The sequence below is a fragment of the Ovis canadensis genome, chromosome 3 (genome assembly GCF_042477335.2).
Source record: "Ovis canadensis isolate MfBH-ARS-UI-01 breed Bighorn chromosome 3, ARS-UI_OviCan_v2, whole genome shotgun sequence".
Classification (NCBI taxonomy): domain Eukaryota; kingdom Metazoa; phylum Chordata; class Mammalia; order Artiodactyla; family Bovidae; genus Ovis; species Ovis canadensis.
Genome location: NC_091247.1, coordinates 221713044 through 221732456, shown reverse-complemented (window position 1 = coordinate 221732456; position 19413 = coordinate 221713044). Strand labels below are relative to the sequence as shown.

At 53.0% G+C, this 19413-nt stretch overlaps 1 protein-coding gene across 5 annotated transcripts in view; it reads left to right on the top strand.

Annotated features, from left to right (window-relative positions):
• The window catches only part of TMEM184B (transmembrane protein 184B), a 54885-nt gene that overhangs the window by 2090 nt on the left and 33382 nt on the right, over positions 1-19413 (top strand). For 3 of the 5 annotated variants that reach the window (XM_069585980.1, XM_069585978.1, XM_069585982.1), the window contains exon 1: positions 2389-2540. The gene's annotated coding sequence lies outside the window, so the exon portion shown is untranslated. Of the gene's footprint in view, positions 1-1834; positions 1876-2388; positions 2541-19413 lie in introns of those variants that run through there. The other 2 variants (XM_069585981.1, XM_069585979.1) reach the window with 1 other exon arrangement.

The following is a 19413-nucleotide window of genomic DNA, read 5'->3' as shown; positions in this document are numbered from 1 at the left end:
CCTTTCCCGATTTGGGAACAAGTCTATTGTTCCAAGTCCAGCTCTAACTGTTGCTTCTTAATCTGCAAACAGATTTCTCAGGAGGCAGGTCAGGTGGTCTGGTGTTCCCATCTCTTTAAGAATTTTCCACAGTTTGTTGTGATCCACACAGTCAAAGACTTTGGCTCTGCATACAAATGGGTATATCTTTCCTTTTCTCCTTTGCCTTAAGCTTCCCTTCTTTTCTCAGCTATTTGTAAGGCCTCCTCAGACAACTGTTTTGCCTTTTTGCATTTCTTTTCTTAGGGATGGTCTTGATCACTGCCTCCTGTACAATGTCTCGAACCATAGTCATGTTCATAGTTCTTTAGGCACTCTGTCTATCAGATCTAATCCCTTAAATCTATTTGTCACTTCCATTGTATAATTGTAAGGGATTTGATTTAGGTCTTACTTGAATGGTCTAGTGGTTTTCCCTACTGTCTTCAATTTAAGTCTGAATTTGGCAATAAGGAGTTCATGATCTGAGCCACAGTCAGCTCCTGGTCTTATTTTTGCTTACTGTAGAGAGCTTCTCCATTCTTTGGCTGCGAAGAATATAATCAATCTGATTTCAGTGTTGACCATCTGGTGATGTCCATGTGTAGAGTCTTCTCTTGTGTTGTTGGAAGAGGGTGTTTGCTATGACCAGTGCGTTCTCTTGGCAAAACTCTGTTAGCCTTTGCCCTACTTCATTCTGTACTCCAGGGCCAAATTTGCCTTTTACTCCAGGTATCTCTTGACTTCCTACTTTTGCATTCCAGTCCCCTATAATGAAAAGGACATCTATTTTGGATGTTAGTTCTAGAAGGTCTTGTAGGTCTTCATAGAACCGTTCAACTGGTCAGCTTGGGCTGCTATAACAGATTATTGTAAACTGAGTGGCTTATCAACGAGAGACACTTACTCCTCATAGTTCTGGAGGCTAGAAGTTCAAGATCAGGCTGCCTGCCAGCATAATAGGTTCTGCTGAGGGCCCTTTTTTGGGTTATAGTCTGCTAACTTCTTTCTGTATTCTCAGGAGGCAGAAAGCAGGCTACAGAGTTCTCTGGGGTCTCTTTCTAAAATCCTATATAAGTTTGCTCCAAAAGTTGCTCTGCTCCACCCAGATGAGCTAATCACCTTCCATCCCCAACTCCTAACACCATCACATTTGGGGGTTAGGATTTCAGCATGTGAATCTGAGGGGATACAAACATTTATTCCCTAACAAGAATATTGCAATAATTATGAACAGAAAATAAGCAAAGTGGTTGGTAGCAGTGGAGATGAAGTGGAAGAGGTCAGAGTCTAGGTGGTGCCAGTGGTAAAGAACTCGCCTGCCAATGCAGGAGACGTAAGAGACGCAGGTTCAATACCTGAGTAGGGAAGATCCTCTGGAGGAGGGCATGGCAACCCCTTCCAGTATTCTTGCCTGGAGATTCTCACGTACAGAGGAACCTGGTGGGCTACAGTCCATGGGGTTGCAAATAGTCGACACAACTGAAGCGACTTAGCACGCAGCCAACATAATTTCCTGGTCTAGTGGGTAAGCATTTGAGAAGAAGGATCCAAGGGTAACTCCAGGAGCTCTGGGCTGGTGTTGGAAGTGGGGAGCTGCTAACTGCTGTTGTGGGTAGGCTATGAGAGTGCAGGTCTCTGCAGTTTGAGAGGAGATGGTTCTGTTGTGGGTCTGTTGACTTTGAGCTCCTATTGGACCTCAAGGATGAGGTGTTGAGTACACAGTTCAGGGGAGGAGTCTGGGCTGAGGACAGAAATAAATGTGGGGATCTTGAATACACCAAAGCCAAACTTGATTGGATTTTCTGTTTTTCAGTTAAACTGCTGTTTGGTGTGGACCTGGCACTTAGAAATGAGGTGAGCGGTTTGAATGATATCTGAAGAATTTGCTAGTTACGCTACCTAGAGCGAGGTGGGGCAAGACGGAAGCGCTGCTAAGTGGAGTGGGAAGAAAAACCTCTTTCTCTCTTTTGCAATTTCATTTCGATTATTGCACACAGCACTTCAGTAGACATTCTTTCCACAAACGCCTGCATCCTTCACTCAATTAAAAAGCAGTTACTGTTTCATTTTCAAACAGGCCCAAATGGAGAGAGTTAAGGTTAAAAGAAGTGAAGTTCCATACAGCCTGAGAGTGCCAGGACAGAGCTTGGAGCCCACGACTCTGTCCCTGCACCCCTAGAAGCTCAGTGGTGGGCGGGGTTGGGGGGCGTCGGATGGAGGCGGGGGAAGGCGACTCGACTGGTTTGCCGGCCGCTGGAGAGCCGAGATCGCTCCCACCACCAGCGGTTTGGGGCCGCGGTCCCTTTAAGGCCGGGCGAGTGATCTCAGCCTCGCGTTCGCCGCCCCGCCCTCCCCGGCGGCGCGCTCAGTGCGCAGGCGCGCCGCGGCGGCACTCGGCTGGGCCCGGGACGCGCCGGCCAGCGGCGAGACTTCGGGGCCGCGGTGCTGTCCGCCTGCCTCGCTCTCCCAGTCCAGCTGCCGCGCGTCGCCCGCACACGCCGCCGCCATGGGCTCCTGAGGTACTCTGCCCACCAGCGCTGCGCTGGAGGCCCCGAGGCAGGGGGAGGTAGCCGAGGGCTCTCGGGAGCGGAGGAGCTGCTCCGGTCTGGAGGGGCCCGCTCGGGGGGTCGTCCCCGCGGTTCGCCTTGGCCGCAAGTCCTCAGGCGGGAAAGGGGATGGAGGCGGCTGTCTTGGCAGCGGAGGGAGGGGGCGTCTGCGGCCCCGCCGGCCTAGCCCTGCGCCTTCTCCCCGCCCTGCGAGGTCGCGGGGCCGCCCGTGGGTGTGCCCTGGCCCCCTCCTCGCCAACGTGGCGGGGCCCGCGCCTGGAGTGTAATCGGACCTGCCCGTGGGGCTGGCTGGGGGAAGAGGGGAGGCGGGCTGGACAGGCCCTTCACAAGTGGGATTGTGTGCGCCTGGTGGGTGTGCTGGCGCCTGGCACGACCGAGTGAGTGGGGGAGCTCCTGTGCCGGGGTTGGGGGGGTTCGCGGGGGGGGGGGCGAGCTGTGATCTGGGATGGTGGCTGGCCTGGCAAGGCCTCCCGGGGATGCGTGCATGAAGGTGTACACGGCTTGCATACAGGTCTGCAGTCTGGAGGGGCACCAGCAGGGACCTGGGGCTCCAAGGATGTTTTCGTGGGAAAGGACCCCCGAGACTGGTTTAGGGTGTGTGCATGCCTGCCCTAGGTTTCCTCCCTGGACTACCCTGCTGGGGTCTAGTGCTGATGGACTCCAGGCCAAGGCTGGAGGATAGGGTTGAGAGGTGGGCATGAGTATCAGTTCCCAACTCATATATGCCTCCTGGAGTTGTGTAAGGCCAGGCATTACACACACACACCCAGGGCACTTTGGGACTAAGCAGGTGTTTGCACGTCTGATACCTACGAGTGAGGCAAAGGCCATGTATTATTTATCTGACTGCCTGGTGCTTTATGTAAGGAAAGAAGCAGCAATCAGTGCCCTGGAGGCCCTTGTGCCGTGGAGGCAAACAAGCTCACACACCTGCCGAAGAGGCACAGGTCTCAGAGGTGTGACTCCTTCACAGGTTACATCTGCAGCATTCCTTCCTATCTCCCTTCCTTTTCAGTGTGCTGTGTGTGTGTATCAGAGCTTGGACTGTGGGTGGGAGGGGCCCTGCATTCAGGCCTGTGTGCCCATTTTATCAGGCTTTGAACACGGAACACATGGTGCCTCTGGGATTCAGGACCTCTCCAGTCGGTGGGGGAATCCAACTTAAAACCAGGTAGTCACAATGATGTGAAAGATATAAAACAATAGAGGCAATGCAGAGTAGGTTCAGTGCTGGGGGAGGGGGCACATGGCCAGCAGAAAAGGCTCCAACATGAGGTGGGAAGGTGCAGAGAGAGCTGAGCTGAAATGGAAAGGTAACTAGCATTCCTCTGATGCTATGGTGCTTTCCATGTGTGTTTCCCCAGTTAGTTCTCTCTGTGGCTGTGAGAATGCAGAACTGTTTGTTATCCCTCTTTACAAATGTGGAGAGTGAGACCCAGAGGGAGCACGTGACTCCTTGTCCATGTTTGTGGGAGGCCCGGATGGAGTGGTCCATGAACCAGCACCGCTCTCTTGCTGCCAGGTTTTGCTGCCTTGTAACTTAACCTAGCGGGACTTCCTAGGTGGCTCAGGGGTAAAGAATCTGCCTGCTAATACAGGAGATGTGAGTTTGATTTCTGAGTCAGGAAGATCCCCTGGAATATGGAATGGCAACCCACTCCAGTATTCTTGCCTGGGAAAATCCCATGGATGGAGGAGCCTGGCAGGCTCCAGTCCATAGGGTCACAAAGAGTCGGACAGGACTTAGCAACTGAGCACACACAGCTTACTGAGCATCTACTGCGTGCCAGGCACTATGCTAGGGGCACAGGGGTTTAAAGATGAATGGGACCTGGTGCCTGGCCTCTGAGGGCTTCTGGTCTGCTGGGAGATGGACGTAGATAGTGACCTCAGTCCAGACACGAGGCCCTGATAGCTAGTGTGCGTGGAGAAGGCACTGTTAGCTCCCTCCAGGAACCCCATGCGACTTGGTTCCTTTGTGCAGCCTAGGGGGGATGTGTTGTCGGTTGCTCCCACGTGGTAGTAGTGGGTTATACCAGGAACCCTATCTAAAGGTGGCCAAGAGGGTGGGAAGAAGAGCTTCAAGGCAGAATGGGTGCAAGTGATCTTGTCCTAGTTCGCTGGGGTTGGCCGAGTTCTGCAGAGCTCGGGCTTCTGTCTGGAGGCTGTTTTCTCCTCTGCCTTTGAGGTTTTGCTCCTGGTTCCTGGCGGGCCGGCCGTGCTCTCTTCCCCGAGAGGGGCTCCGTGCTATTTCCAGTCCCTGCTGTGCTCATTTCTCCCTGTGAATTCCCTGGAGTGGAAGCAGCCTGGGAAGGCAGAGGACAGCCCTTCATTGTTTTGAAACCAAGTAACTGTGAATGCCCTTCTCACTCAGCTGGGCCTGGAGACCGGGGATTTGGTGAGCTGTGGAAGCAGCTGGGCCCTGGAAAAGCTCCAGGTGAGGGGGTCTGCCGTTGGACCCTCAAAGGTGGTGAGCACTTGCTGAAGACCTACTGTGTGCCCAGCACTGTGCTGAGTCGTGGGTTGTGTCTCTTGGGAGGCAGTGGTTGGCTGAGGCTGTCCACCTGGTAACAGATACATGCCAGACAGTGCTCTGCTTGTGGTGAAAACAGAGGGCCCTAGCGGAGCCAGAGAACAATGGGAACAACAGCTTGTTTATTAAGCACTTACTGTGTGCCAGGCACAGTTCAAAGTGCTTTCGTGAATTACTGCGTTTCATCCCCCACCACCCAGTTAGGTAGGAACAGTTTTCTCCACGTTTTTCAGAGGAGGCAGCCTAGGAGGTTACAGCTGCACTGTTCGGGGAGCTGACCCTGGAGCCCATGCTGTTCCCCACTAACCCTGGGGTGTGCCAGGCCTGGAAGGACAGGGATACTCTGTCCAAGGAGAGGGAGAGGACCTTGCAGGCAGAGGGAGCCCCCGGGCAGAGGTGCAAAGGCCTGAAATACATCGCCTCCCAGACATGGCTGCAAGGGCCCGGGGCCTGACAACCTTTGAAGGCCCTGCTAAGGAGTTCAGACTTGACCCCAGAGTGGCCAGCAGGGAGTCCTGAAGGTTTCAAAAAGGAAGTAACATCCTCAACTGCATATTCCAGGGCAGTATGTTGGTGCGTCTCCCCCTTTCTTCCTTCCTGCAGGTGACTCCAAGGACACTGGGCTTTTCTTCCTTTTGCTCTCCCTCAGGTCAGTGGCATCCTTTTGGTCCCTGTGGCCTTTCCCTTCTGTTCTTCCAGCAGCTTCTGGTCTTGATAGCCTGTGTGACGCAGGACGGGCCTCTGGAGCCCACTGCTGTCAGGGCGGTTCTGACCTGGCTGCTGTGGCTGGTGGTGGGGGTGGCTCTCTGAGCTGGAACTTCAGTCCTTCCTGGCTGTTCTGGGCCTGGCAGGTCCTCCTTGACTTCTCACCCTGAGGATCTGGACTAAGTGGGCGGCCCTCTTCTCCATCTCGCATCGTCCAGGCCCCCATGCTCATGAGTGCTATAAATACAGGCAGGGGTGGGGCTAGGAACAGAGCGGGAAGTGGGCACAGAGAGCTGGGCTTATCCGCCCGATCCTGCTCGTGGGTTCATGGGGGGCATGCCCTCCCTAGCCGCCCGCTTTGCTGGGTGTTGAGTAGCCAGCTGAGTGCCCCAGCCTGTCCCGCCCTGCAGGGCTGAAAGACTAAGGGTCTTTGCACAGGACATCCGGTGAAGCACAGCATAGGGGGGTCCACGTTGGCTATGGGAATCCATGGGTGTAGGTTGTTGGGGGAGGAGTCAGGGATGACTTTTGAGTGGAGTGCCTTGGGAGAGGAGGCTAAGGATTCAGAAAGGGGACAGAAATGGTCACTGGGGACACAGGGCCAAGAAGCGCCCCTTGGAGTCCTGGGGAGAGAGGGAGGTCAGCCGAGCCTTCTGGAGAGCGAATTGAGAGCTGAGGTTCAGTCTTCACTCTCATTAGCTGCATGGCCTTGGATAAGTTGCGGACCGGGTTCTAATTCCCATTCTTTGAAAATAGGGGGAGATGATGCAATTTCCTTCATCTGTGAAAGGGCAGTAGTAAGAGTGTAGCCGTCATACGCCGACGATGTTCTAATGTCTGCATGGAGTTCCCATAGCACTCGGCCCATAGTACGTGCTCAGTAAACAGTGGTTTTTATTATTACCTTCCAAACTGTTTAGTTTATTCAGGAAAGAGGTGTTGCACACCTGTGTGTCAGTGCAGGGAGCCGAGTATCCATCTGGGGAGAGAACCGCTCCAGGGGTCACGGGTACCCTGAGGGAACATCGGGGCATTGCTGCCTGGGCAGGCTGTTCTCTGACCAGGTAACATATAAGCTGCCACCTGGTGTGTATGGAAGCAGGTTCCAGGCAGAGGGAACAGCATATGCAGAGCATATTTGGCATCAGGGCTCAGCACATAGTAAGCCCTCAGTTAATGTTAATTGAATGTGATCTTCTAGGCTCCAAGAGGACAGGAAGGGGAGGAAGTACAGTGTGAAGGGCCCAGGAGAGAAGATTTGGATGGTCCCCAGGTTTCAGGTTATCTCATGTTCCCTCCCTGTCTTGTCTCCGTCTGCCAAGTGGCCTGCAGTTCAGGTACCTTAATTCAGTGCAGTTAAGCTGCTGGGTTGTCATCAGGGACTCAGGCTTGGCCCCCACTTTGCCCAAGTCCTGGGAGGGGCGGCACTGGAATTAGGCAGCACTTGTTCACGTTGCTGTTCGCTGCTGTTTTAGTGCATCTGAAACCCTGTACCAGGGCAGAACTTAGAAGGGTGACATGGGCCTGCCTTTCTCTTGTTGGTCGTTTTTCCAGTTTGGGGTTAATGGTGGCTCAGTGTCTGGCATGTTGCCTTGCACAGAGTAGGTGCTGAAATAGTTTTTGACCGAACAAGCCAACACTTGGATGGCTTAATATCATTGCCACTCAGGATAAAGCTAGAATTGTTCTTGAGAAGTGACAGGTCAGAACAACATTGTTTATTAGGACTGAGCTTGTATCAGGAACCTATAGGTACATTGAACAGGCTTGGGTCTGCCCAAGGGCAGGCTCTGTCTGATGGCCTGGAGGTCTCGGGCCTGGGCTGGGAGGCAGGAAGCCCCACAGTCACCTCCTTTTCCTTCTCTTCTGGGGCGGAAACCAGAGAGGGAAGATCCCACCCAGAAAGCCTTTGTGCCTAACCTGCGTCACTTCCAGCTTTACTGTGTTTTTAAAAAGTCACACACGACGAAATGAGCATTTCACGGAAAGCTTGTGATGTTTCAGCCTATGGAAAACAATAGGCATCTCTGCTTTTGAAAATAGTACTTGTTGGTTATAGTAAATTTGGAGCACAGAAGAGAGTGGAGGGTAAGAATAAAAATCACCCCAGATTTCCAATAACCAAGAAATAGTCTCTGTGGAAAAGTGGCATAATCCTCCTAGGCATAATCCTGCGTTATCTCGTTGTTCATATCACAGCGGGTCACAGGCCTTTACCCATGCCGTGAAAAGCTGGCCATCGCTGTGAAAGAATTGGAGAGGGGCTAAAGCAGAGCCTCCTAGTGCTTTGTGTCAAGGTTTCTGTGGGAAAGACAGGGTCCCCACCCTGTTTGCTGGATGGCCCTACGGTATGAGGAGCAGGCGGAACACTGCCCAGAGTCAAAGAGCCTGGTGCTGACCTTGGTGCAGTCACTTGCCCTCCAGTGGGGCTGCTTGTCACCTGCTGGCTGCCACAGGGCCCAGAAGAGGTCCTAGGTTAGGAAACTCTGAACCTCCTCCCACCCCCCAGAGGAGGGGCCTGGTTTCTGTTTTGGAGGGAGAACCCATCTTCATCGTCACGTGAAGATGGATGGAGAAGGGGTGTGTGTGCGCGCGCGCGTGTTTTCTTTTCCAGCCTGAAGTGTGTTTGGCGATCTTCTGGAAGACTTCAGTCTCCTGGCTGGGGAGCCATGATCTGTGGGCTCTGTAGCTTCTGGCCAAGAGTGGTCCCAGGGTGGCTGTCCCCCACCCTCACCTCCAGGCAGGGGATGGCGTGAGACCTCTAGGAGTTACCGCATCTGTCACCCTGAAAGGGACTTTCAGATCTGACAGCCTCCGCATCCTGAGTGAAATGTGTGTGGAGGTTGGTACCTTTATTTTTCTCCTACTGCAGCCCCTGTGGACAGCCTGCACCCAGGGAGGCCCTGTCCTTCTGGCAGGTGGCTGGGTACCTCCATCCTTCTGGGCGAGCTGTTCACCAAAGCCCTCTGGGTCATCACTTACAGGAAAGCTCCAGGTGAAAATAACTAACCCCATGGCGGTGGCTGCTGTAGCTGCTGGCAGAGGCTCTTGGTCTCTATGTCTCTAGCAGTTGTGTATTTTATTTCCATCTAGAACGAACAGAGAACCTGAGTTCCACGAGCAGTCGTTTTGGGTGCCTGCAGGCACAATGATAGGTGTTGGTAAAGGGATGTGTGTGAAGAAATGAGTATTAATCAATGTTCTTATATTAATTAGTACTAATATTCCTAATCCTCACTGGGATTGGTGTTAAGGCTTTGCGGTTTGTGAATGACTTTTCACAAACAACATTTCATTTAATCCTCCCAAAGGCCCTGGCATCTTGAAAATTTTGCACCCGTTTTGTAGATGGATAGACTGAGGCTCAGAAGGGTGAATTTGCCTAAGAAACTGTGGAAGGAAGCACCCAGGTTTTCAGTTTCAAATCCTGTGCCCTCGCTGCTCTGAGTGGCCCCTCCAGCACAGCCACTACCCCCAGAGAGCCTGCAGTCCCAATGGGAAGCCTGGCAGGTGGAATTGCTTCTTAGACTTGGAAAGCGTGTTAATAGAGAATCTGGTTGAAGCTGTGGGGGCCCCAGGAGGCAGCCCTCTGCTCTGCCTGCCAGTGGGCTGAGGAGCTGGGACTCCCCAGGAGGGCAGCTGAGCTGGGGCTCTGACGGACAGTGGCGGTGGGCAGGTGGAGGAGCCGAAGAAGGCTTTGCAGGTCGGGGGGCCACCCCGAGCACAGGCCCAGGCTGGTGAGTGGAGGAACAGAGGGAGTGAGCTTGTCTGGAACAGTAGGTGTCAAGGCGTCGCTTCCAGGAAGAAAAGTGTGTCTCCCCATGAGTTGGTCGGTGGGTTTTAAACAAATAGTATGTATGAAAGTCTGGACTTGACAAGGCGGTATGTATTTGCTTTACAAAGAAGGGCTGAGGCATGGGGCAGTGGTTAGAAAAGTGTTGACAGCCATAACCTCAGTGCATCTGAGGATGATTTGATTTACAGGAGGCCCTGGCCATCCAGTCTGCTGGAGCAGAGCACAGGCTGGGAATGGGGAAGGCTGGCGAGCCTTCTGGCCCTCGAATGCTGCCTTTGGTTTGCCAAGAGGTATCTCCCACTTGACTGGGGCAGAAGACCACTTCTTCCATTTGCAGTTGGGGGTCGTTGAGCTGGATTTGTGGGGGTGGGAGAAAGCCCCACCCTGCCCGTTGCATTTACCCAGCTGTCCTATCTCACAGGGAGGGCATGAGGCATCCAGAGGCCCGCCTCCATCCTCTGCCGGCCGCCGCTTGATGAGCAAGGGTTGGGTGGCCGTGGCTGTTACGTAACGGGTCTGCTGGACACAGCAGTGAATGGAATGTCATTCAGGTGTCCCTCCAGCTCATGCAGGTGCGTGTCACTGGATCAGGATGGCCAGACTGAAAGCACCCCGCCTTCCCAGGCTCTGCACTCCCACCCCTCCCCACCAGGCCTTCTTCGTGGTCTCCCTGCCTCTCCCCTGGCACCTTTGCCCAGAGAGACCAATTAAAGCCGGGTGTCGTGGTGACTGCAGTCTTCGTCCGTACTCCCACTGGCCCTGGAACCAGAGCCTGTCTGTGCCAGGAAGGGCCAAGGGGTTGAGCAGGTCTGGCCCTTCACTCACAGGTGAGGAAATGCGAGTTCATGGACCAGGGCGCTGGCGAGCCAGGGCTGCTCTGGGTCTAGAGCCATCTCCTGACCCAGTGCTCTCTGTCTGCTGAAAATGGGGCTTTTCTCTACTCTCTCTTCATCTGGATGTCCATGGGACTACCTGTTGTCAGTATTTTCCTCAATAATTCGGCTTCTTTCTTGGATGAGTGATTAAAATGTATCCTGCGTCTCCAGCAATGTTTTTTACAATTACAGATGTTTGAGGCTCTCACCCGGCAGTTGCACTTCTAGGAATTTACCCTACAGATGAAATTCCACGTGTACAAAGTGACTGTGCAGTTAGTCACGGTTGGAAGCAACCTGAAAGTCCATCCGCAGAGGGCCAGGAACAAATTATGGTCCATCCACACCATGGACCACTGTGCAGCCCTGAAAAGTAAGATGGAGACTGCTTGCCATCCACAGATACAGAGCAATCACCAGATAGATTTCTGTGAACGAGGCAGGTGCAGGACGTGTGTGTATGCTGTGCCTCCGTCTGTGTGAAAGTGAAGGGAAGTGGAAAGTGCATTCGCTTCTGTGTGTGCTCAGGGTCTCTGGGGGTTCACACAAAATCGGTGACTGGGGTGCCTGTGGGGTCGGGGTGGTGCCTGGGAGCTGTTCACTGGAGACCCCTCATACCTTTTGAGTGCCGATTCATGTGACTATGTGACTTTTTCAAAAACTTAAAATGAATACAATTAAATAAACAAGAAGCACAGGAAATGTATCCTCACCTCTTGCCCATGCAGGAAGGCCAAGGCTACCCTGTCAAGGAGCAGCGTCCTCACTCAGGCCCCTGTTGTAGTTGTTATAGTCGTGTCCAACTCTTTGCAACCCCATGGGCTACAGCACACCAGGCTTCCTTGTCCTTCACTATCTCCCAGAGTTTGTTCAGACTCATGTCCATTGAGTCAGTGATGCCATCCAACCATCTCATCCTCTGTCCCCACCTTTTCCTCCTGCCCTTTTTCCTAGCATCAGGGTCTTTTCCAGTGAGTCGGCTCTTCACAACAGGTGGCTAAAGTATTGGAACTTCAGCTTCAGTATCGCCTTCCCAGTGAATATTCAGGGTTGATTTCCTTTAGGATTGACTGGTTTGTTCTCCTTGCTGTCCAAGGGACCCCCTGACCATCAGTTAATCAAGAATGCAAGCTTGGGTCTCATGAAGGGGACCAGATGTGAAAGTTTGGGTGTTTCTTGGGAAGTCTGGCCCCTAGCCCCAGCCCTGGAGAAATGGAGCCCCCTCCCTCTGGTCCCTCTGAAGCACTGCTGTTGTCTAGCTTGGTATTGAAATCCCTGTTCTGATATGCTTATTTTCTGACCTCTGAAATCTTCGGGGGTTCCCCCTCTGACACATGAGTGAAGTCCCTGCCCCAGGCCCTGCTTATTGGGCCCCTGGTTGAGCCACACTTGACTGGGCGCCCTTTCTTCCATGTGCCTCCTCGCCTGCCCACCTCTGTGCTGCTGCTCACGCCGTTCCCTCTGCCTGCCTGCCTGCCTCTCCCTCCCAGGCGGTCTCCACGTGCCCAAATCCTATCTACCGCTGAAGACCCAGCTCAGCTTCCACCTCCCTCTGCCCTCTGACCTCCCCTGTTTCTTTATCTCTTCCTCTCCGCTGCACTTAAGCCTTTTACACTGTGTCCTAGGTGTCTGATTCCCCACTGGGCTGCAGGTTCCTTTAGGGCCAAGTCCACATCACAGCCCCTGTTTTGTTAGATGCTTGCACTTTTGTTAGAGTGGGTGAGTGGTGGCTGCCCTCTTTGTGGTGGGATCAAGAGGCAGGGGAGGGGGGCAGGGCCCGTTTAACATCTGTGAACCGTGGTGCCTGGCACAGGGCGGGCGCAGCCTCATGGCAGGAATAACAAATCTCACGGCCCAGTGCTCTGTGCATTCTTTCCCTGGTCCTTGCAAGGACCCAGGAAATGCTGTGCTTTCCACTGTGGTTCCCCCGTAGGCTGAAGAAGCAGAGCAAACATCGGGTCCAAGTCACACAGTGAGAAGTAGGATCGGACACAGGTCTGGCTGCCTCCAAAACTCCTGCATTGGATCAGTTTTTTCTACCCCTTTCCCTGACTCAGCAGTGATGCCAGCAATCCCCTGGCCAACTCTCTCATCACCTGCCCCACTGGTCATGGGTAACTTTGCATTGTTATTTGAGTGTATTAATATTTTCTTCCCTACTGGACTGTGAGCTCTTAAGGGCTAGAGCCTTGCTTGAGATACCCTTTGGACTTAGCACACAGAAGGTGCTTGAAGATGTATGTTCATTAACCTGCTACAGTAAAGTACACAGGTAGGTGTGCAGTGAGATGATTTTTACATTTGTAAATACCTGTGTAAATCACTGTCCAGCTCAAGCTGCAGAGCATTCCCAACCTCTCCTGGGGCTCCCTGGGGCCTTCTCCAGGTCAAAACCTCAGAGGCAACCACTCTCATACCTCACCACTATTGACTGGATCTGGCTTGCTTGAAAATGGAGTCATGTCTTTAGAAGAGTCACCCAGGTTGTGTAGAGCAGTCCTTGCTCACTGCGGCGTGGAAGACCACGCTGTTTCAATATACAGTTGGTCCTTGAACATGGCTTTGAACTATGTGGGTCCACTTATCCATGGATTTTTTTTTCAATAAATGTGCTCACAGTGCTGCCTGATCCGTGGTTGGTTGAATCTACAGATGTGGATGCAAAGGGCTGACTGTAAGTTATGCCTGGATTTTCCACCCCCGAGGGCTGGAGCCCCTCACTCACTGTTCCTGGATCCACCATCCCTGCTTATTCACTCTGCGTCCAGGTTTTGGGTGTTTTAAACAGGGCTGCTATGAAATGTCTTGTTCTTATCTGTGGGACACACATGGATTCCTGTGGGGTGTGCACCCAGGGTGGAATGCTGGCTCAGCCCACTCAGTACATACATGTTTTCATGAATGACATTCAGGCTGGGATTTCTCACTGGGTACCCAGGGCTGAAGCTGGACTTCTTGCCAGAGGAGTCCCAGGGGTCGGGGCAGGTTCAGCTGTCTCAGCTTCCACAGGCTGTTTTCCGGGCCAGTGGGACTATTGAGGTTCAGGGTTTCTCATCCAAAGGGGACCCATTTGCTTAGGGCTGGATTGGGTTTAGCTGGCTGAAAAGGTGGTTTCATTAGAGGGACACAGAGTCTAGTTAGAGAGGCTGAGCACTGGCCCATCTGTTCTCAGTTTGGGAGAAAACTGTAAGGGTCAAAATTTGGCCTGGTATGTATTGGAAAACAAAACTTAATTACAAGGCTGAATTAAGTAAGCTCTTGCTGAAGGATTTTGGATTACTTTGTTCTCTTTCATTTCGGCACCTACCCCCCGTCCCTACCACCAAGTGAAGGATAGATAGACGATTGGATGGTTTTTCTTTCCTGTTGAGAGATTTGTGGGAACTTGGCCCCAGGAGAAGACGGACAGATGCCGAGCCACTGGACTGGCCTTGGCTTGTCTGTGTTGATCCCAGGGGAGTGGGACCCAGGGACAGGACCCTGCCCCCTCGGGAGGGCATGTGATACTCTTTCCAGAGGCTAACCAGGCAGAACCGCCCAGCCCCTGGCTGCTCTTTCCCTGTAATCCCCTCTGGAGAAAGGCCAGGCTGAGGGCTGCTGACCTGCTCTGATGTGGGTCAGCCTCCCCCAAAAGGCAGCCACCCAGAAGTTCACGGAGCAGACAGCCCCCGGAGACCAGAGGACCCGTCATCCCCCCGGTGGCCGAAGTGGGGGCAGCGGCCAGTTCAGATTAACCATGCTCAGATCAAGTGGTGCCTAGTGAGCTCTGTGGAGGTGAAAGTTTCTCCACGGATCTTAAATAAAAGAACTGAAATCCCTCCCGGGCTGTATTAATATTCCAGAGATGTGCGGGTGAGTGTGTTGCCAGCCCAGCTTGGCTCATGGGTGTGTAGCAACCGTCCGAGCAAGCACTTCGTGGCTGCAGCTCAACAGGGTTAGGATCGGAACCTAATGAATGAAAATATGACCTTGGAAGGTTTGAAACAGAGCTGACCACTGGAGACAGGACTGGCCCGGGTCTCAGAGACTGTTGGGTGGGTGCCCTCCCACCCTGGCCAAAGGAGGGAATGCCTGTGAAACGGGAGCGAGTTGTCACGGATAACGCCATGCCCTCCTGACCCTGTCCTCGGTGCTGTGTAGTAACTTGTTTATTCCCTGCAGTTCTCTCGAACCTAAGGGTGGCTGCAGCCCCATCTTACCACTGAGGAAGCTGCAGCAAGGAGAGGTTGTGTAACTTGCCCACAGACACAGAGTGAGTACGTGATGGGCCTGGAAGTCAAGTCCTGCTGTCTGACTCCAGAGCTCACGGCTCTTTAACAGCCCTTGGAAATCCGGGGCCTGACAGGACGGTGCGGGCAGCGTGAGGAGCCTTTTACCAGGATTCCGTGGGCAGATGGCCTTAGCCTTCCAGACCCCTGTTTTCCTCATCTGTAAACTAGGTGTATTAAGTTTCCACTGAGGCTCTCACAAACTGCCAGCAACTTAGTGACTTAAAAGATGAATTTGTTCTCTTCTGGTTTTGCAGTCAGAAGTCTGAAATGTATTCACGGCTCTGAAGTCAAGGCGTTGGGAGGGCCCCATTCCTTCTGAAGGCTCAATGGGGGAGAATCTATTTCCTTGCCTTTTCCAGCTTCTAGAGGCCACTTGCATTCTTTGGCTCAGGGCCCTTCCTTTAGCTTCAAAGCCTTTCTTTTCCCCTCTTGTAAGGACCCTTGTGATTCTGTCTGGCCTACTCAGATAATCTGGGATAATCTCTTCATCTCAAGAGCCTTAACCACACCTGCAAGGTTCCTTTGGCCATTTAAGGTAAAATATTTGCAAGTTCAGGTGAATATCTTTGGGATGCCATTATAGCCTTCCACACAGAAAATCTGTAGGGGACACGAAACAGTGAGGTATCGCCCAAGCATGAAGTGAAATGATAGAATAAAATCTGGGTGAGACAGTGAAATACCTAGTTTCAAGGCAGGTGGCTGAGTCTGGGGACTATACATAGCTCCGTAGCTTTTCTGGAAAAGGTGGGTGTCTTCAGAACGGGAGTCAGCCAGAAGATGTCTTTCCCAGAGAAGGACGGGGTGGGGCTGTATTAGCAGCCGTGAGCATTTGCGTCACTCCAAGTTGCTTGCTAAGCTGTGGCGTAGTTCACCAAACCTTGCCAGGGCCTGGTTGAGTTTTACTTGAGGGCCCCCCATCTCCCTGTGCTCTGATCCTGTGATCTCAGGTGCCCTTCTAGGGGCTGATTGGAGGTGTGGAGGACATTCATAAACCAGCACTCCTCGCTTGTGTGCTGGGTTTGCCTGACCCTGTTCCCCCAGTCCCCTGAAGCTGGGCTTTCTGCACCTGCCAGGTGAGCTCTGTCCAGTCTTGAGGCTTGCTGCTCCCCGAGGCCCTTCCAGAAGACCCTGTTACCCTGCCAAGATGCTGCGACTCCAATAAAACCCACTCCCCACGGCTGTCAGGAGTGCTTTGTCAACTGCAGAGTGCCGCAGGCCATGTGCCCGTCAGGACACGACGCCCCTCACCTGACAGTGTCCTGCTCTGGGTGCACCCCGGCTGAGTGTGCTTGTCACCATGCCCCCACAGCAGTCATTCAGCAGGCACATTTCATCTTGGCACTTAGTCCCTGCCCTCATGGAGCCCGACTCAGGATGTTAAGGGAACAGATTTAATGCCAATTGTGGTAGATAATGGGAAAGGCCAGGGAGGACATGCCACGTACAAACTAATGGTCCATAGAAGGAGTGACAGCTACAGAGGCAGGGAGGAGGGGGCGGGTGGCACAGGAGGTGTTGTTCCTGGGGGTTGGTACAGGGCTGGTGGGAGGTGTCATAGGATGTTAGAATTGGAAGGAGTTGCAGAGCCCAAACATTCATTTGGTTTCCCCCGCCCTTATCCAGCCGAAGCCTGTGGAGTGCTGACCACATCCAGGCTCTGAGGTAGGTGCTAGAGATCAGAGCTGCACATGAGACATGACCTCTGACCTCCACAGGCTTGCAGGCTGACTGGGGAGAAGACAAGAAAGAGTAAACCACCCTCCAGAGGTTCCTCAACCAGTGTCCCTGAACCAGGAGACCTCTAGCCCTGTTTGATTGGGAGCCTCTTTCTTCTGGAAGCAGCCAGAACATTTTGCTATCTTGTGCCAGTTGGTTCAAACATCCCTATCTTGGCAGGTTCTCACCTTTTTGTTGCTCACACCAGGTGGACTAAGTTCTGATGGAGCACTTGGGACAAATCCCTTTGCCCTCAGTGGCGTGGCCTCTCCGCATTGGAAGACATGTGTGAGACAGCGTGACTCAGCCTCCATCCTTTGCCCTGGCCTATGCCTTCCTCCAGCCAAGCATCGAGGTCCTTCAGCAGAACTCTGAATGGCGAGGAAGGGACCACATGACGGAAAGCCGGTGGCCTGCATTATGTGGCTTAATGCCTGGCATTCGTCAGTCAGCTGATTGATCCTTCTCTTCCGGGTCCCTGCTGTGTATCTGGTGCTGTGCCAGGCTGAGAGATAGATGACTCAGGTGTGGGGAGATGGGAACACTGTCAGAACAAACCTCATGGAGACGGCTGGGAGGGCGTGGGCCGGCCCTCACGGAGGCTGTGATGCTGAGGATGGCTCGTGAGTGAAAGTGGTCACTTGCCACAAGGACCAGGGCTGAGAGGAGGGTGTGTTGGGACAGGGGCCAGGCCACATGTGGAGGGACTCTGTGTTGCCAGCACTCAAGGAAGAGGCAGGGAAGGAGGCTGGGGCCTGGCTGCCAAGGGCTCTGGACCTCTGCATCCCACCATCAAAGCCTAATGTGTTCTCAGAGAATTTCGATCAGGAGGAGGGATGTGGGCATGTTTGAAGATAAGTGAAAACATAAACTGCACTTGATTCCTGCTTCCTGGAGCATCACTCCCCAAAACGTTGGAGGATGGTCCAGGGCCATGTCCCTTCTCCTTTCTGGAACCCAGAACGCTTGAAATCCCAAAGGTTCTTCCTAAGTCTGCAGCAAACTAATTTTGTGGCAAAAATCTGACCTGAATTGATGCGAGACTAATTATGGTCTTTAAAAATATCTCACCTTTCTCTGTGGAAATACTATGTGTTTGATTTGGGGGTGCCACCCAGACCCCTCTAGGGGTGTTACCACGTAAGCAGTATATACAGCACCATGCACGCATGCTGAAGTCGCTCCAGTCGTGTCTGACGGGAGCCCAGAGGGTCGCGAAGAGTCGGACACGACTGGAGTGGCTTCACTTTCACTTTTCACTTTCGTGCATTGGAGAAGGAAATGGCAACCCACTCCAGTGGGCTGCTGTCTATGGAGTCGCACAGGGTCAGACACAACTGAACTGAAATGACTTAGCGGCCGGCTGTAGCCCACCAGGCTCCTCTGTCCATGGGATTCTCCAGGCAAGAATACTGAAGTGGACTGCCCTTTCCTCCTGCAGGGGATCTTCCCGACCCAAGGACTGAACCCGAGTCTATTCTGTCTACTCCACTGGCATATGGGTTCTTTACCGTTAGTGCCACCTAGGAAGCTCATAGAAAGAAAAAAAAAGTGAAGTCTGACTCTTTGCGACCCCATGGACTGTAGCCTACCAGGCTCCTCTGTCCATGGAATTTTCCAGGCAAGAGTACTGAAGTGGGTTGCTGTTTTCCTTCTCCAGGGGATCTTCCCAACCCAGGGATCTAACCTGGCTCTCCCGCGTTGCAGGCAGACGCTTTACCGTCTGAGCCACCAGGGAGCCCATACAGCACCACAGTTCGGTTCGGTTCAGTTGCTCAGTCGTGTCCGACTCTTTGCGACCCCGTGAACCGCAGCACGCCAGGCCTCCCTGTCCATCACCAACTTCCGGAGTCCACCCAAACCCATGTCCATCGAGTCGGTGATGCCATCCAACCAATACAGCACCACAATCCTTCCTTAAATCTGAACAGCTCTTGAGTTGGTAAACTCCTTTGGCCCAAGGGTCCTGCTTACAGCATGGTACACCCAGAAAACCAATTCGGTCACCTGCCCAGCCACTGCTGGGTAGCGGCACCGAGGTTCCAGCCTGGCTTCCCTGACTCAGACCCTACGACCGAGTGCAGCAGGGGCAGGCGAATAAGGCCCATGTCTGGAGCCGCCTTGCTGGTAGGTGGGCTACTGGAAGAGAGAGGCAAGACCAGACCTTGATGGTGCTTTCCTTCTGGTTCAGCCTGGGGCTGAGGGAGGCGGGGAGACAGAAGCAGAGGGACTGAAGAGAAAGTTAGGAGCCATGTCAGTGACTGGCTTTTCCCACTGCTTACAGCATCACTCCAGACTTTCTTTACTCACATGTCCCTATCAGTAGAAGAACTCTGGGGGCATGTGCCCCCATTATTGGAGAAGGAAATGGCAACCCACTCCAGTGTTCTTGCCTGGAGAATTCCATGGACAGAGGAGCCTGGTGGGCTAAAGTCCACGGAGTCTCAAAGAGACAGACACGACTGAGCGACTAACACACGCACACACATTATGCGCTTAGTCACTCAGTTGAGTGCCGTTTCCTCTTGCAGGGGATCTTCCCAACCCAGGAACTGAACCCAGGTCTCCTGCATCTCCTGTGTTGGCAGGCAGATTCTTTACTGCTGAGCCACTGGGGAAGCTAGTGTTTACACAAAACCTGTAAAGAGACACTGTTGCAATACATGCATCATAAAACCTACACTAAAACTGGAAATCAGAAGATGAGTTAAAGATGTAATGATTTTTAAAAATTAAAAATTGTTAGTAGTTCAAAAACCTTCCGACTTCATGTACTAATTTTTGGAAACTGTGCTCTGATGCTGTGGGAGAGACCAGTTTGTTTAGATACTTCGTTTTAATGGCTGCCCTCCCTGAAAAAGATCCCTGCCTGGGACACGTAGCTGCACACAGAGGAAACGCATCACTGGCTTGTTTTCTAAATCGG